We start from the raw sequence: 20323 nt of genomic DNA, 5'->3' as shown, positions 1-20323 counted from the left end.
TGTATGTCGAAGGATAAGACGAGCACGAGATCACCAGAGTCAGATCATGTAAGGTAGTAAATAGGTGTTTATAAAACTCTTAGAATTCTTCCATGAATGACCTAAAGCAGTTTCCTTTCATTCAACTATATATATATCTTAGTCCGAGTATATTTGAAGTTCATATCAACATCCGGATTACTTGAAAGGAAAAAGAAAATTTAAAAAAATCCAAACTCCGAAACGGATCTAGGAAAAAAACAACAATTCAAGATATTAAAAGGTCAAATTGAATGACAGACATACATACATGCTTCGAGTAACATTTCCGAATGGATTTCAACAGTATCGTACAGAATCTTATTGGATCAAACTTCATATTTGCTGAACTCACATAGATCATATTGTATGCAATTTTTTACGCTGAAGTAAAATACAGTATTGCACAAAGAGGATCTGTTAATCACTCAGAATAATTCGGTATATCAAGGCGGAGTAAGAAACAACATACTCTGGGAAAAAGCAATAATCTGTCAACACTGGAATGCACTCGAGATAAAAAAAAAATATATATATATATATCCTGGTCGAAGTTCACATGTCACACACGCGGTGGAATAACATGTTTGATAAATCGGTTTAGAGTAAAGGGCGGAAATCATAGAGAACAAAGGATTAATTCACATGCTGTGAATTGAGAGCTATAAAGTAATAAATGAATTACTGAACTCTGTATTATCTACCCAACATTTCTCAGAATTTTTTCCTAAAATAACCATGACAGAAAATTTAAAGTAAATATTCCCTACGCATACAACGGCTGAAGTTCCGTCTAATCCCAAAAGAAGCATAAATCGAGAAACGGTGTTCACGGCGAATAATGTTACCTCTAATACAGATAGCCAAAATATTTCGTTGGGTGTCTCCGGACCCTAACATCCATTCGACATCCGGATTTGGATCTGGATCCGATCTGAAATCTATATCCGAAATCCGGAACTTAAATAGATTGTGGGAGACAAATAGGTTGATAAACCAGTCAATACAGGGTGGACCAAAAGTAGGTATACAGTCTCGTACTGATCGCTCACGGCATATCATTTACTTATTATTATCCATACAGGAATTGACTTAGTTTCTTCATTATTTGTTCTCAATTTCTTTTCACTTATATCTTAAGCTCGGAACAGACCGGAGCAAATAAATGCATTATCTTAATTAAAATGTCATACTTGATCGACGCTGGTCTGTATACCTACTTTTGGGCCACCCTGAATTTGTCTTCATTCCTTCTTTCTTTCTAGTTATCACTGAAATTATGTTTGCTAAATTACAAATACAAATTGTTGAGCCAAAGAATTCGGCCCCTATATGTACCTATATATTAAAATCGAACTTAATTAAAAGTTTTATTGTTTAGGTTTAGCTTTTTCTTTAGTTTGCCCACTAAACACCCCAAAATAACTCCATACTTTTTATACAATTATTCAAGAACTTCGCTATACACAACAATCTCACAGGTAGTGAAGTCTCTTAGCGTGACACTCGTTTATTAAAAGGAATTCTCATTCTGAACCTTGCTTTTCTACAACCAACACTTCATATCTCTTAAGCTAGAATGTCTAACATTCCAGGGTAGTGTGACGTACAGACTAATAGGTTTCCCTTTTATAATTAGGATACGACTCAGATATGATTACCATAGTTTTGATCTAGCAAAATAACAACTCGAGTGCCACAGAGAGATAAATTACTGAAATAATGCCATGCTGAGGCCATTATAACAATTACCCTACTTATCCCCGACACTTTTTGAGAGGTCTAATTTGCAAAATCACACCTTAGTATTATTAGCATTACTCAAAATCCATTAGTATTATTTTCTTGGCAGACTTTAAACTTGTTTGCAAGACAAATCAAAATCAATTAAGAAAAACAGCAAATTTAATTAGGTTACAAGGTACACTTTACCTTGCAAATTACTTAGAAACGTATTTTGTCAAATAAAATACAATAAAGTAAAAAAAAGTGAGAAATATATAGGTCAGATGATAACTTGTCTTATACACGTTTTGACATTAAGTTTTCCTAACGTCAATGATAAGATAATTCCAATTCAATGAATCCACGCATTCACTTGAAATATTTTTTGGACTTTGTACCTATGATTACATATAGAAAAAGTAATTTATATATATTTTTTTTTTAAAAAAAATAGAAATAATAAAGAAAAATACCACCAAGGACAAAACGAAAAAATGAAATGAAATCTTTGAGTTTTACGTCCCACGATTATGCCGGTTAGGCTAAAGAAGACGGTGATGATGAGTAATGAATGAAATGGTGGAATGAAGTAAGTGGGAGAAGCCCGAGGAAACCCACGCACACGGTGTTTGTCCACCACAAAGTTCACTTGGCGAGGGGCTGGGATCGAACCCGGAACCCCAAGCATCAGAGGTGAACGCTCTACCACTGAGCCACCGCGAGCACTACCACATCAGGCAATAAAACAGAAGTAATATCTGCATATCTTAGTCAAGCTGTGAGAACTAACGAGAAATAAAAGTGTCCAATTATGGTAGTAGGATGATGATTTTTGTTTTACGATAATTTTCCGTCATTGCCTGCGAGGCTCGTTGTGACAGTTTATAAGATCCGAGTGCTGAACCACCCACCTCATTAGCCGAATTTCGCGCCATGTGAATCTTCATACTTTTCCGAAAGTAAAAACCACACTGCAAGGAACCTACTCTCAAACTATGGAAAAGGTAAAGCAGAAAACGGCCAGTCATAAAGAATATAGAATCTGAGGAGCTCTATCACTGAAAAATTAGTATGTAAAAGTGTATTGACAGATAGGAGGAGGGGGGAATATACTGAAAGGCATCAAGCTCATGTTAGAAGCTTGTGGTAATAAGCAACAAACACTTATGATCTGCTTCGGTTTCTCGGACCTCGTACATTACGAACACACGAAGAACATAGCCAAATGATTAGGGTGAGTAGGCCCGACTTACATTCATGTTTCGGGCAAACAATAATCGGTGAAACCAGCATCTTGAAGAAACAAGAAACAGGGGGGGGGAAGAGCTCAGATTTAAAATACAAAAATTGCAATCAACGACGATGTTCTTATCACAAATTAAGCTCCTGTGGAGATAGATTACTAAGCCGTAACTGCTTTCATGTTTGCTTCAGAAATGCATTCTTTTTCTCCTGACTAATTCTAGCACATTAAAATAAATTTTACGTATGTGTATTTGTGTGTTATGTCAGATCCACTCGGACACACTGTACTTCTGGCCAAGGGTGCGTTACTTCGGCCTTGTTTACAAAAGAAAGAAAATAAAAACAACGTAAGCACATCTTCTATTGATTGTTGTTTGGCTGAAATCCGAAAATCTAATCCTCTATTCGTTTATCAGAGAAACAACATGCCAATGTTTCACGTGGTTACTTCCTGTTTCAACATACTGTATGCACCAAAATGGATTATGGACGATAATTAAATTTTTACAAGATATATCACGTGAAGCAAGAAATTGAATCCGTATCACGATCTTATCCTTATTACTAGAAACAACGTTTTTAGTTCTGGCAAAGGAGTGATTAGAATCTAAATAAAAAAAAAGAAGAAGAAATAAAACGCAATTGTAATAGATAAAAATTAAAATTCACTGACCACAACAACTAAGCTATGGATACCATATGTCCATAAACATGTTATATTATAAATGTCCAATCTCTCCAATATTTATTTCTTCTAACATGTAACGATATAAATCTCAACCACTTTAAATTTGTTTAAATTACACTTATGAATAGACTACTTTCAATATATATATACAGTGGCGGATCCAAAGGGAGGCTATAGGGACTATAGTCCCCCCCCTTAACGCTCAGGTATACACTGGATAAAATGGACTTTAATCCTGCTTTAGACTGGATAAAACGGCAAAATATGGTTTAGCCCCTCCCTTGACCATAGCCTGGATCCGCCCCTATATATATACATATACACGTATATACAGGGTGTCTCAATAGTCTCCTGACATAGGATAACTGTGTTATCGTCAGTTACAACAAAATGTAAGAGAGAAAACCGTCTTCAAATATAATGTTTTCACTCTAAAGTGAAAGAATTTGTTTTTAAAATCAGACGACCAGTTTAGGCTGCACACTAAAAATTACAAAATAATAATAATAATAATAATAATAATAATAATAATAATAATAATAATAATAATAATAATAATAATAATCATAATAAATAAATAAATAAATAAATAAATAAAACTTCACTTTAGACTGGAAACATTATAGTTGGAGACGGTTTCCCCTTTTACATTTTATCGTACAGGGAGTAATCTACACCCCCCTAACACCCCTGCAAATTTCTTTACACACACCCCTGGATGGAAAAGGAATGCTCCCTCAAATCCAATTGCATCAATCAGTATTACATATCTTATTTATTACATCAAGTTAAAAAAGGTTTAGCGTTTAGGAAAAAAGGCAATATTCTTATCTATTTATTTCACTTCAAAATACGAAGCGACCTCGTTCTCCTGTACGGCTTCGAGAACCACATGATCTCTTTGTTTCGTGCGGTGTTTCGCTCAAAACAATTGGCAAAACAGACCGCTGATACCTACCCTCCTGGGATCCGCGGTAATTCCGGAGAAAAAAGATTGATGAACAGATGCAGATGGCTGAAATTGGCAACGTCTTGAGGGATCATTTACCTACCTCTTCCTCAATAATGAAAAATGTGACAATATAGTAATAGGGGCCTAAGCCTATACCAGATTCAGTTGGTAAGTGCTACTCTGCAACAGCTCGCAACCAGAGGGCTAGGGAGGGCCTGGCCCTCCCTAAATTTTTCATGTCCCCTCCAACCTCAATACAAAATGCACAATTTAGATATTTGTAAGAGAATTTTTAATGACTTGGCCCCTTCTAACATATTCATGCCTCCCCCCCCCCCAAAGCTGTGTGACTGGTTTCGAACCTGCTCTGCAAGTGGTGTATCAACGGACGGACGTTAGAAGGGTGTAGTCGAAACGTGTTTAGAAATGAAAGGATCGGTCGAATTAAGAATTATATATATATTTTAGACTGAGTCTAGTGTTATGTAGGAACGCATTTGGCGCTAGCTTAATGTTTTGTAAAGTATATTTTTATTCACGTAAATTCATTGAGTGGAACAGGGCTCATAGCGAGTCACTTTTTTTTAAACTAAAATTTACTTTTTTTCAAGCTGGTCACTAAAAGTTACTTATTTTTCAAAATTTGTCACTAAAAGTTACTTTTTTGAGAGGTAAAATGACTTTTTCGTGTAATTTATGTTTTGCATTGGCAGTTTTCTACGAAAAATATAAAAACAAATGGAAAAAGGCAGAAACTTGTTACTCATTACTCTTCTGAAAGCTTCAGTACTTGCTGCCACATGTGAAACAGTCATTTTATTCTCACTTCAGCTTTTATTCTTTCTAAAGCACAGTGGACGGTTGGTGGATGCTTAAGCTCTCAAGGTGGGGTTGAGAACCCTTCTGTGTCTATTCTTTCTTCCATCATAATAATTTTTTGTTTTTTTCGCGGAATAGTTAACGCTCCGTTGAACGCTGTTTATGTGTGTCTGTGTGGTTCATCATGTTCGTCTTGTGTTATACTTCTTGTATGTTCTTCTTAAGAGTAGATGATGAATTTGAATATTTCACGTTTTTGAGAACTCTTAATGCGAAGTTAAATATAATGTCTGGAATAAAGAAATTCGGAAATAGGCCAGAACTGGTTCCACTTACTCAGAAGCTTTTTACATCTGCTAAGTCTGCTTACCGTAACTACAAAGCATACTTTCAAAACCTAAGAAAGCAGGAAGCTCCAAAAGAAGTAGTAAAGAAGAAACAAAACAACAAACAGGGAGAGAGGTGATGGAGAAATTGACAAAGGAAAAAAGGGTCATGATGAGATTTTGGTCACTTTTTCGTGTGCTTTTGGCCATTTTTTGGTCACTTTTCAACTATTTACAAGAGACCAGACCACTATGAGCCCTGGGATTATTAGAATTAGGGTACATTAAAGAAGACAAAACAGAAAGATAGAAAATATTTGTAAATTGAAAAACTGGATTTCTGAAAAACAACTAAATCAATGAATAATTTTCTTATGAAAGATATTCAGAGCGAATAACGTAGCCAGGAAGGGGCAGGAACGGAGATTAAGAAATCAAATAATATTACAACAATTAACATTAAAAACAGGGTTAGAATATTAAAATAATGAAATGGAACTATGTACAGTATTAATTACTAAACGAATGTGATTTCAGCATGGGACGAGGGAATTTTTTCCCAATTAATATTTTGGAAAAAATAACCCACTAAACTTGCTGGGAGTGAATACATTGAAATAATAGCAGAATTTTGCAAAATAATTACAATAATCTGTATGTAATCAATTCACATGTAATTACTGGGTAAAATAGTGGAGGATAATTCCTACAGTGAAACCTCTCTTAACGGGCATCTCTCAATAGTGGACATCTTCATAAGAGGACAAACTTTCTTATTCTTCCATGCCATAAATATGTGTGGTTTGGTGTTATGAGAGAGAACCCTTCCTTTTAGGGACACCTCTCATTTACGGACAAATAATCGGTTCTACCGATGCCCGTTTTGAAAGGTTTCACTGTATTACTTGGTTTAATAATAATAATAAATGCCCTAATGTGTGAACTTACTTTACTGAACCTACCACTGCAAAGAGCTGATATTATTATTATAATTATTATTATTATTATTATTATTAATAGTAGTAGTAGTAGTAGTAGTAGTAGTAGCAGTAGTAGTAGTAGTAGTAGTAGTATTGCAATAGTTGCGTAACAAAATATACTGTTTTCTTGTTTGAGTTTGTTTAAAAATTATATCACTATTCTGAGAGCACACACACCCTTTTATTTTGAACACCCCCCCAAGTAAAAATTTCTGGCGTATTTACTGTTATCGTAACTCTGATAATTACAGAGTTACCCAATACCAGGGGGCTTTTGAGACACCCCGTATTTGATCTAAAACGTAAAGTAAAATAATGATAATAATAATTCCGAAAATCGCTTGTAGACCTATTTGTACGAGTTATCTTGCTTTCCGCAACTTTTCGTTCTAATTGTTAAAACGAAAACTTCAGGTCCTTAATCATAATACACTGTAGTATCCGCAACGACTTGTAAAGCCTAGGCTTTACACCAATCACAGAACCGCTTTTCTTTACGTGGAATATCAGAATACTTCGGTACGATTCGTAGAACTACTTTCCGAATGCACAATAGAGAAAACATGGAACAGCAGAAGTGCAGCAACAATACTGTCAAACATTGACATGGCGAACGAATAATAATAATAATAATAATAATAATAATAATAATAATAATAATAATAAAACAATAACACGAATGGTAACAATTATTCGAATTAAACAGTAACAATAACAACGAAAAAAATTAACAAAACGAAAACTAGCATCAATTCAACAACACTGTATACTCAAGGTGTTCTCCGTAAAGAGCGAGAGACGAAACTAACAAACTTTCATAGACGAAGGTTGACGGCCAGAACACATTCGCGTCGTATTAGGTGATGAAATCAGTAGATCAAGCTTCACGACTCCTCGCAATAACTATAGGAACATCAGAAATATATTAACATCGTTTCTAAAGAAAATATAAATAAGAAAACATCCTATAGTTAAAAGATGCACCTACGTGTGATGTCACATCCATAGTCAAAATCGGTTGGAGTTATCTTTAAGCCAAAATAAAGCATCCTAGCAGCCATTATACGTTTACATCTTGCAACCCTTTACTTGCAATGAAAACAGAAACATTATCCATCACGTTAAAATATATCGCAGGAAAAACAGATAGAACAAATTAGTCAGTCATCAGTATTTCATTATCAATTATTCATGACAGTCATGCACTGTGACAAGCTGTTCCAGTCAACCAAGATAAGCATTTGTTATTTATTTACATTTCGTATCACTGAACAGTATGCAAAGCTTGTCTTAATCATCGTAAAGCAAAAGCCGTATCTGTCTTGAGTGCCTATCATGTTCTACATTTCACTTTCTAAACACATTATTGTACGAGTAATCTTTCGACAAACCGTTCTTGGACATAAACAATGGTTTCATTTAGCCTTTCTATCTAAAGGACACTTTACATAATGCAATACTTTCGAACATTTCTCAACAGAATCTCCCTTTGTGCATGATGATATCGAATATCTATCTTACGTTGCGTGTCACACTGAAATTGAAACTACTTATAATCAATCTGGCGCTCATTGGTGTTAAGATGCATTTCAAATACGCAAATCATGCTATTTGTAAAGAAAAAAAGAAAAGAAATATGGAGAACTTAAATTATTAATTTACACACGCCACACATGCATACATGCTTGACATTTATTTCAAGTTCTAGGTTGTTCAAGTTCTTACTAGTTAATCAGCACTAATAAAACCCGGATAAAACATAATAGTTGCTCAAAATTTTAGCGATTAGCTTCAGTTTTTCCTTTTCTCACTTCTACTCTGCTTGATATAGTCATCCTATTAGCCTCAGAGACAGCCACAAAATCACTTTCCCAATACAATACACATCATTTAATAGCTTGGTCCGATGGCAGAACTTTCTTTGTCTTTCTGCGATGAGCTTTTTGTTAGTCAAAAATTTTCTGCAGAAGAAACACTTTTGATTGTTAAAATACGCTTTACACGACGTAGAAAACAGCTTAAACTTTATTTATGTGAGTCGACCGTGCATTTAAGACATCTACACATATCAGGCATGCTTTTATATTTTTCTGTTGGTTATTTATTTTTCCTCTGGCAATTTTTCTGCACAGGCGCGGCAAATTTTCTGCCATCACATCGCAGATCGCGGCATGTTCTGCTATGGGGCAGCTTCATAATAGTGGTAGACACACAAACCCGCATTTGGAGTTTCAGTTTTCGAAAAATCAAAACAGTGTTTTGAAATCTTTTCAATCAGCCGTTTATTTTCTTCAAAACTGGTTAAGTTTTCTATCAAAACTTTCTGTTTCTTCGCCAACTTGTTACGAAATAAGTACTACAAGAACAGGGCCAAATACCGGCTTCGGCGAAAATTACATTGGCTTTAACAGAAAGATCATACTCGAGCAAACAGTAAATGGTGGAAAATCGAATTGGTTGTGGGGGTGTTGGCATTAGTAATAGCTGGTTTCTGGTTTATATATATACATACTATTTTGTCCATCCTTACGTGACAGCAATCTACGTTAAGATTCTGGTATCAGAATACTTCAGAAATGAAAGTTTCTGTCTTCATCGTGTTTTTGATTATGTCAAATGGCGATCAAATTCTCTGAATTGGCTACTGGATTCATACCTTAAGTCTCGTGCCTTGTTAGTTTCTGATCCCTACTCATTCTGTAAGCAGCTTAAGCAACTAATATGTGAAGTCCCTTCCTTACACCCAGACGAGCAAATTTATCTCATATTACCGAATGCGCACGCGAAAAAATACTCCAACAACAAGAAAACATTTTATTTTTACACTCCTTAATGCATCTCTTACACCGTATTGATCGTTCCTCCGAAATCAATCCATTCTTGGAACCGTTCTGCACCTGAAACCCATTCTTCGCTGTCTACTACCGGCTTTCGCTCCAAGACGAGAAATACTGAAACCAGAAGTTCACACAGATTGGCACTACTTTCGGATTCAGTAGCAATTATAAGAACAGAGATGGGGTCTATTGCTGGAGCACTCAAAAAAAATATTTCTTTTTGCTTCAGAATGACAGTGTGTTTCTATATCTTTCCTTGAGAGCAATAGAACATGGATGGGCTACCTTTCTAGTATTGAAGACTACTTTTCATTTTAGAGAACAATGCGGACATACTTATCTGAAAACAGACCAGTGCTGTATAATAATAAAGAACCCGGCCATAACCGTATTTATTAGTTAGTGGAGAGCCGCACTCCATAACAATGTGTATTCAAGAATCTCACAGATTCAACATATATAAGTAAACAACTGTGTTCCTTCTCAAACACTATCTACTACAATCTAAAAATAAAACTTTCCTGTTAATAAAGTGTAGAAAAATATCTTTTTGTCTAAAAAAAAGAAAAAAAAATCGGATTGTCAAAAGTAAGGAAGGGTTCGTTATGATTGCAGGGCTATTGTGAATGAGTAAAAAATACTTAAAATAGCTGTAATATGACTGCAGAATGATTGGTAGAGGTTCTTACTTCTAGCTATAGTTACTATTACTTAAAGGTGTACAAAATAACCATGTGCTTTATACTGGTTATTTTTAACGTGAATAAGTCAACGGAGATTACTCGCATCCCATAGTGCAAGAAACCTCTTACGACTTGCCGGTCAGCGCATTGGCCACTTTTGCAATAGAGGAATAAGGGCGAAGAGGGAACGCATTTATAAGACGTTATATCCATAGCAGAATACATTCTCGTCATCTGCCGTTTTAGCCCTGATACCTATCGACACACAGATGGACGAAAATAGCCATTCTATAAGACTCCCTACACTTACGCACAGCATAGTTTGGGGTTTAATAAAAGCAGGAAATATACGCGTAAAATATATAAATCCGAGCAAGTAGTCCTTAATATTCATATGAATTCACTATACTTCCAGACTAAGAAACAAAACATGTCCCGAACGAAATCGTCAGGATCATATCAACCTTCCCGGCAAGAATAATGAAGACCGACGGGAAGTTTCAAGAACTGTAATGAACCAGACAGATAAGAAAATAAAACACGCATATTGCCACTTATCTCTACAAAAGAACTGTACCGATCAACAAATTCTCAATGTGATTCATAATAGAATCAGAGCAAAAGTACAATTATGTCTTTACGTGAAGGCATAATGATGATTAATGAAAGTGAAAAACATTAGTAGAATAAGAATATGGAAAGAAATGGGAAAACCCCAAGAAAACATATGGACACGAAAGCGTCCATCAGAAATTCACAGACCTGGGACTGAAGCAGACGCGAGCACTCTACCACTGAGCCAATGTGCTCACCTGTAAATACCTGTCAGTTTTAATAATTATCCTAAACTGCGAAAAGCTCACACAAAACGCTACCATTCAACGATTCGACACAAAATGACATACCAAATTACTAGGTATAAATATAAACAGTCTAACGATGATTTAACTTGTATATCACGCTCTCAAGGGTAATCAATTACCGTATTCCATAATTCACAAATAACTAGCACAAGAGCACTTACAAAGCTGCTTTCTCTGAAATTGACCCAAAATATTAAATGAAGCATTATACAAAGAATTGAAATAAGTGAGCACATACAACAAATGTTTGTTTGAAGCTTCGTGTAACGCAGTCAAAGCTTTAAACGAAAACATCAACAAAACCTATATTATACATATAAATGACACGCATACGAATAACATATAAATAACCCTACAAATGAACAATGAACGGGTTTGTTATCCTAACTCTAAACCTGAGTGGTAACAGCAGAAGAATCTACTATGAGAACTATGGTGATTGTTCAAAGGTAAAACAAAACGGAACAAAAAAGAAAAATACAGTGGCCTCAAGAGTTACGTACTTAATCCATTCTGTATCACTATTCTCAAACGAGACTATTTTTCCCACTGAATTTTTAATGTACACATAATTAATCCGTTCCAGTCACAGAAACATGGTACCGGTACATACTTACTTCTTTATATTTTCAAGTGTACTCCTCAGGTGTGTAACCAGGATTTTTCCTGGAGGAGGGGAGTCCATATTACAAGACACTACGTACATATGTAGTACTGAGCCGGTGTTATTAAGTACGGCCACCTATGTTCTTAAAAAAAAAAAAAAAAAAAAAAAAAAGTTTTTCATAAGGAAAGAAAGCGTATAATTGAAGTGCAAGATCAAGATCTGTAGGCCACACCGATCATTTCTCTGCTAAACAACTAAACAAGTATAGTTTAATTAAGAAAGTATAGTCGACACATCAAGTTTTAAGGGGGAGGGTCCCGACCCGGTGTCACTCCCACGCGCGTGCTCCCCTGGTTGCTGTGATAAAGAACAGGGAATGAAAATTAATTAAATATCCTTAGTAAGGCTTCTTACTGTAGCTATCACTAACACTTTTCTTCTCTTTCTTAGGGCCATGCCATAACGAGAGCTAAAACGCCACAAAACAAGGTACAAGAAGTACACCTTTTTAAAAAGCACCTCCACAAATAACGTTTATGGCGAACACTGGAAACACCACTGAGCACGCGTGATAGGTGTTTGTGCTTCGTAAGCCAATTTGTTCACGAAGAGAGGGGCTCACGAACCGTGGGTGCACTGTTTAGCTACACCCGAGAACGACCAATCACTTCGTCCTTCGAAAATTCCCTGTCAATAGCAAATCAATTCAACTTTCTAATTAGTGGTCATATAATTTCAAACAACTGTCATCACCCCTATCATCCACACCATATAAACACATCCATCTGAAATACGGTTATTTTCTCAACTGTATCTTTCTTCAAGAATCCAAAATCCGATAATTTCCTACAGTGCTTATCTTTTTTCTGAATATGATGATCATTAACTAGTAGGATTGCTTGTGAATTAATACCAGAAAGGACTGAAAATACATTGTAAATAACAATGCATGCTTGATTGTAAATCAGATCAAGAAGAAGCATACGTTACAGCTACACAATAGAAAATGTCTGGTTTACAAACAATTCACTGAACTGTTCTTTAGAAATAAAGTTCAATGCGGAATCTTACACTGGTTGAAACCTAACAGTGGTGAGTAAAATATTGTGAGGTGGAAACAAAGCTACTACGAGAAGTTATATGGATCAATTTGTCGAGTTTCTATTGCCACTGTTCTTAAATATATGTTGTATAAGTCAGTTATGTATTATTATTATATTGAAAGAAATTACTTCTTGCAAGTAATCCTATCAAATATTTTCTTCAGTCTTAATTAAAACTAACTCTATGACCTATGGAATCCGAAGGGAAGCCCTCCATTGACTTCTGTCCTTAGAAAACTGGGTCCAGTGTCAACTTTGAATTCCTATCTCTGCGAGATCCATCTTAATATTGCCCTCTGATCTGCGCCTAGGTCTTCCTAATAGTCTTTTTCTGACTAGGTTTCCAGTTAAAATTCTGAAAGCGTTTCTACTGCCTTCCATTTTGAATACTAACCTGGCTACCAGAGCCTCCCAGATCTAATGACCCCCTAACAATGTTAGGTAAACCGTATAAATTATGTAGTTCCTTGTTATGAAGTTTACGCAATTTCCATCTGCGTCCGTCTTCGATCACCCCACCCCCCCTCAAATATTCGCCTCAGGGTTTTGTTTTCAGTTACTTTTACCCTGCGTTCTTCCCTCAAAGTAGGCGACCAAGTTTTGTAATCATACAGCACAAGAGATACAATTGTTATTTTGTATATTTTAAGCTTCAAATTCCTCGACAGAATTTGTGAAAACAAAAGAATGTGGACTGAATAATAACATGTACTTCCTGCTTTCAATCGACATCTAATTTTTCCGTGGATATGGTTTTGGTCTATTAACATTTGTCCCAGGCATTTGAAAGAGCCTATTTTGTCGAAAATATTAACTGATATGTTAATGTTTGCACAGTCCACCGTATTCTTTTACCCTGAATTCTCCTAATGTGCTTGGACAACTCCGTGAAATAGTCATGGCTGGCCTTTTTCGACATAAAACGATGCTAATGTCACTAACGTGTTCCATGGTTTTAAATACGAAAGTTAAAATCACCTCAGCCAAACTCCTAATAGGACGCTAATCCAACGTTTTATTATTATTCATACGAATACAAAAAGATACTTCAAAGACCAAACATTCTGGAAGAAGTAAATGAGATTAGCTGATTTTCACATCAATATCATTCTATACTTACTACTGAAGTTTGAAGACGAACTTTCCACAGTTAAGAAAATGTATAATTACTAACGATCATATTGTCAGCACACCAATCATTCGTGAAACGCCTTTCTGCCTTGTGCTTTAAGAACATTTCAGCAATCTTGTCACATTAACTTGAAAAGGATTTAATTTTAAAAGATACGATCCATACGAGATACACGATATTCCAAAATGAAAAAGGCCATCAACATGTTATATGTTTTGCAGCGCAACTTAAAAGCCACACCGAAGAAGAGGTGAACGAGGCATTTGAAACAGTACGTGCTATTATTTAGTATAAGAATTTACGGTAAAATGCATTTACGATTTCAAACACTACAAACCGGGCGTATCAAAAGTCTGTAGCTATACACCAACACCGTTATTCGTAAAGATACGGAGAAAAAAATGTTGAAAACAGGCTTCTAATCTAAAACGAAGGAATCTTTCCAATCGCACCAGTCATTTGGGCTCCACACTAGTGAGGTACCCTATATATTGTGAAAAAGCAACGTTGTCAGTTCAACAAGCTTCTATATTCCCTCATAGAGCAATGTGCATGCTCACTGTGTTCTCTTACGATTGGACTCCTTTCTAACAGCCTGTTGAATTGGAAATGTTATTTTTTTCCACATAAAAAAAGGTCTCCTTACCAATACGGAGCCCAAACGGCTGGTCTGATTGGAACGGTTCTATCATTTCAGATTGAAAACCACTTATTTCCAACCTCTCTTTCCATTTTACCGTAATTTTGCTCATTGTGGCACCCTATTAACAAATATACACCCTATATATTTGTTAATATGAAATCACATCCATTTTCATTCCCACAGCTCCACAAGCAGACTCATTTTTATACGTAAAATAAGTCACATCAAACCTTTTATTATTATTATTTTGTTTAACGTCCCCGCGTAGCGAAACCGCTAACACTCTCGCCTTAGTGAAACACAATTTGTTTTATAAACTTCACGATCAATCAGTTTGGTAGGAAAATATATGAAGTACTGTACATTGTTGAGCTCATATTGTTTACAATGCATTTCAGACTGCTGTGGACATTTTGCCCACTGATATTCAGGCTATCATAGGGACAATATTTCAGTATTTTCACTTGTTTACTGTTAGAGTAAAGAATCTAAAATCTTTCTGTGAATTTGCTGTCAGAATACAAATGTATGCCCGGTCTTCTTCGCAGCCTGCTTTTAATCGTTTAAATGAAATGTATGAACCTCCCAGATGTTACATTCAAAACTCGGGGATATATCCAATAATGCTTTATTACTCTTTCAACAATCAGGAAAACTTTTCTTACCAGACTTTCTTACGAAACCAAATAAAAATGTTTCCTATAGCTAGGCTGAAAATGGAAGTGAATATGCCTCAGTCGTTGAGGTGGAGGGAAAAAATTACAATCTTCTGTTTAGGCTGAGAGCAAGAGTAGAGGAAGAGTTTAGTAACTAGTGAAGCACTTCCTAATATACACAATCTAGAAGAAAACTCCGAGGTGTCTTTTAGACAAAATTTGCGAGCTTTTCCTGAATGGCAGCAGATTACAGTCAAGACTGAATAGAAGAAACATTTCGTGCATCTTCAAAAATGCATTCGTTAAAATCTTTGTCATACAACTGGACTGCTGTTAAAGATTGTGCTACTGAAGTAGAGAAAATTCTTCCAAAAGTAGATATGTGAAGAAAAACTTTCAAAATTATTTTAACCATATTAAAACTATGATAGTGAAAACAAAAATGAGAGAATGGAACGTCACTAATAAGAGCACAACTAACAGATGGAGTGAAACATTCTCTGAGCAGAGCAGCGTCACAACAGTGAAGATGAGTCAGTCCCAAGCATTAGAAGTGACATGTAAGTTTTGGTAAGTGCTGATTTGTCAGTTAATTAAACCTGACAGTGCACAACTACGAATAATAATCCTAGTAAATTTTCATATGGTGTCTCGGTATTTTAGTCTAGAAACATAAGAGCCCTAATGACTATACTATAAATTGCCATAGGGTATCCAAGCTTTTTAGTCTGAAAATCTGGGAAACTTACATATAATATACTTATCAATTTAGTCACTGCAATGGACAGTCTGAAAAAGTAAATAATTGCTTTGCTGTGGAAGTGTCGGCTTGAACACTTCAACACCCTAAACATATAACGGTTTAGGCACAATGAAGCATCTCTTACTTTGAGAAAAGGGGCATAACAGAACCAGTGCTTGCGAAAAGGGAAAAAATCATTGCCCTGTTTTTTAGGGCAACGGAATCATGGATCCAAAGAAAGGTCTATCTCTTTAAAAAAAAAATAAATAAATAAAATAAAAGTAAAAATGAGAAATTTGAAATACTAGACAAACTCCGTAATGAGATAATACCACGACATATTCACTAAACAAACACGACCAAAGAGAAAATAAGAACGAGCACTTTACCACATTACTACTACAACTAAAAACATAAAGACTGAACTCATATGCTTGCATGTAGTAACTAATACGCAGCTTCTTATTTAATGCTTATGAACGTGAATGTATATATCACTACGAGTGAAAAATAATTCCGTCTATACACGAAAAAGCACTATAATTACTTGAAATTTACAATGAGTATGTATTAAATACATAACGAGCAAGTCAAATCAGTGTGAACAACTCTTCAACCTATACCGACTTTCAACTTTTCTTAACTCTTAAGATATGGAAGAACGTATAATGTCATATTTTCAAGTATGCGTACCAAATCTACTGACACAAAGATGACATGAATTTAAGCATCAACATTCTGCATTAAGATTACTTAGAAGTAATACAATCACTTGAATTACCTGAAAAATATTCAAAGCGTCAATTGGAAATACTGCCTAATTTCATTCCTTTAATTTTATTGGCCCTAACGACTGAAATATCCCAATAGTGTCTGTCTTACTTTCTCATTCAGTTCAGCACGGCTCGAAAAATGTTCTTCCGACGTAGGAACCAGGCACCACAGCAATACAAATTCAATTTGATACATAGTCCTGGTATAAAAACTACAAGCTTACCTTACTTTACAAACTGTCCCTCAGAGATGTCAGTAATTGAAGGTAATATACGTGGTAAATTATTTTATAAACCAGCAGCGTGTCTGCTTTATGTCATTGTACATGCCTTGTAGGCTGAGCACTGAAGTTACAATTATCCTGGATTAATTAAAAGCCTATAACGATCAGCCATTCATGTTAAGGTTCAAGGTAAATTGGAAACCTTTAACATTACAGAAGGGATCACAATTCGCTTCTAAAGTTTACAACAAAGGATTGCAATTCGCTTGTAATCTACTCAGAACTACTGGTAGATGAAAATTAGTAATAATACTATTTTAAAAAATAATAATAAATAAATAAAAGGCGCCAAGCTCGTATTTTCAGTCCCCAAACCAACCTGGCACCCGGGATTTCTCGAGCCTGCAAGCTGATTGACGAACGTTAGGCTAGACTATTTTAGTATTGATTTATTTAGTTTGATACCTTTAATACCATCCACGGAATGAACATCTTTTAAATCTAATCCGACATTACTTACACCATTGTAACTTTAATCCTTCTATAGATGTCGAAAAAATTAAATGAAATATTCCAGAGATGGGATCTAGTATCTCAAACCCATCCAGAGCTCCGGAAGTAGTACCATGGCTTATAGTGAGCAGTTGTAAAGTGCCCACTACCGCTGACGCGCCTGCTCCCTACAGCTCAGGCCATCCTGCCGCTGTACCCCTGTCCTGACTCAAACAGCATTCGTGCATTTTAGTGATCACCCATCAGAAGCTGGTTCGTGTTTTATGCACTGTAATTTTTATGCCATATGTCCACACTGTATTTATACTCATCATAATTACAAATAACACACCGTACACTAGTAAGGAGCCAGAGTAATACCCTATTTCAGTTTTACGCTTCACGATCATGCTGTGAACATATGCTAAAAGAGAATATTAACGATATGAAATGATTACGAGAAGAAATATTTAAATAAGAATGTAGAAGAAAATGAGACAACCTCGCGAATATCCATGGTTACAATTGATGCCCACCCCAAACTCACATGGCCTACGATCCACGCACCAAATGCATATTTACATTTCCTATTAAAATAAAACAATGGTTTAAATGGACGAAATGAAACGCTTAAATAATGTAGGCTATAATATTAAAAATAAATGTACCAATTTTACTGCGAATAAAAGATACTGTAATTTCTCAAAAAGTATTTCAATTCATGCCATAAATTGCAGTCTCGAACCATTCCTGCAAAATCCCTCTCACATACACACATGCCAAACTAACTTTTTGATAAATACTACATAACTCCTTGCCAGGTAAACAAAATAAATACCGTAGTACGCGTTGAACCTCATAATATGAGCCCTTGTATAGCTGGATCAAAATTACAAATAATACATGTAGTACCTAAAAACATTCAAGCAGATGGATCAACTAACGGATACAGCTCCGTAATTCGTAACACAAATAAGTACGGTATCGTCACATTCTTTCTTATAACTTTGGTCAATGTTCCGTTAACGGGGTCCAGTGTCTTTAACACTACTTCTTTCTATTGATTTTCGTTTGATTGCATGATATAACGTTATATTAGGTTCTATTAGGTTAGGTTAGCTTAAGAGGTCCAGTGTAGTTTTGGACCTCCTTAACGGAACATGGACCATAACTTGAAACATCAATCATCACACACACACACACAAAATATGCAAATCTAAATAAAAGTACATCTCGCATGAAGTGATTGTACAAGGGTGCAATAACCTAAACGCTTCAAATTGTACTGTGGGAAAACACACTAGTTCATTTGTATGAATAATACTCTTATTGAAAAAGAGTAATGAGTGTCACATTAGATATTCAATCACTTTAATTTGAAAATGGCAACTAATTGTGCACCGAAATATATTAAATGTGATTGTACTTTGGCGTCTGCACACACTGCCAATGCATGAATACAAAAATTTATGAACACGTAGGAACATAAGACAGTCTCTGCAAATTATCAATGCAGCACTGTAATTATAAACAGTGAAAACTAGGTTAAGGTGACTTAAATACAGTAACAAAAAGAAGTACCATAATGACGAGATTACATGACGTAATGATTAATTTTAAGCAATCAAGTACTTTTACAGAAAAAGAAGGCTTTCTTGAATAGCATTTCATTGGGGTGTTGCACATTAACAAACCACATGTAAGTGAAGGGTGAAGTACACGAAGTTTACATATTTCAATGTGCAATACTGTACTGTATACTTCGTTCTGATTGCTTAATCTGTAAACACCTTTCACTTTAAATTATAATAAAAAAAAATTAAAAAAAACGAATTCGAGTGCCCATGCCCACCTAAATATTTGTCTCTCTTAGGTAAAGAGCAATGTACAGGATACCTGTCTGAATGTCAGTAATCAAAATAAAAAGTATATTCAGTTCATATTTTAAAAAAAAGAATCAATATAGATTATGAACCGGAGTAATAATAAACCTTTTCTGCAATGATACGAAAACTGAAACATAAAACATTAGTACTCATGAATATACTCTTACTAATAATTAATATTCTTACCTGTTGTTTTCCACAAACATCGTTCATCTCTGTGTCATCCGTAACCTAAGTGACAGACGCATCACAAACACTGTCACTTCATATTCACTTCAAAATGAATTTGATTCACTTATACACCAACGCCTTGCTTCAAACACTATAAATACAGTTAATATAATATAGTGTTAAGATATACGAGACTTTCCGTACAAGGGCTAAATCGGCACATTTCATTAAAAAGACACTTTCACTTCCTCGCTCTCACGCTACTTACACATTCTGTAACAACAAAACGAACACTCATTGCGCTTCCACTATTCTGTTAACTTTTCTCCGTACTGGCAGAATATGCAGTTCTTGCTTGGCACTGCGCAGACATGTTTGAGCATGCTTTTCGTTTGCAACTGCTCTGTTGGTTGGCTCAAAAGGGACTACATCAGCCAATCATTGCTTTCCTTTTTGGACATTTGGATATGTGTCGCACCCAACCTATACGGCATGTAATGCAAGGGAAAATAAATCATAAGTTATTCATTATTGTTTACGTACTTGCATATTGATGTATAATATTAAAATAGCAATAAAGAAAATAAAACTTGCTTCTTAGTACGAGGTAACAGGATAGAGTTACCGAAAACTTGGGTGAAAATAAAAAGAAAATGTACTAACTGAGGTAAAGTTTTGTGCTATTTTGCTGTATTATTGTACGAAAATAAATCTCCTGAGGACTGAAGATAAATATTCACATTATAGTGAATAAATAA

General features: G+C 35.3%; 1 protein-coding gene across 4 annotated transcripts in view; it reads right to left on the bottom strand.

The window, feature by feature from the left end:
• The window catches only part of LOC145690163 (early estrogen-induced gene 1 protein), a 292289-nt gene extending 272361 nt beyond the window's left edge, over positions 1-19928 (bottom strand). The window contains exon 1 of one of the 4 annotated variants that reach the window (XM_081764783.1): positions 19581-19928. The gene's annotated coding sequence lies outside the window, so the exon portion shown is untranslated. The remainder of the gene's footprint in view (positions 1-19580) is intronic. The other 3 variants (XM_081764784.1, XM_081764785.1, XM_081764786.1) reach the window with 3 other exon arrangements.
• Between the last annotated feature and the right edge of the window lie 395 nt (positions 19929-20323).

The sequence above is a fragment of the Thermobia domestica genome, chromosome 7 (genome assembly GCF_964235325.1).
Source record: "Thermobia domestica chromosome 7, izTheDome1.hap1.1, whole genome shotgun sequence".
Taxonomy (NCBI): Eukaryota; Metazoa; Arthropoda; class Insecta; order Zygentoma; family Lepismatidae; genus Thermobia; species Thermobia domestica.
The sequence above is the reverse complement of the archived record's forward strand: the minus strand, read 5'-3'. Positions and strand labels throughout refer to the sequence as shown.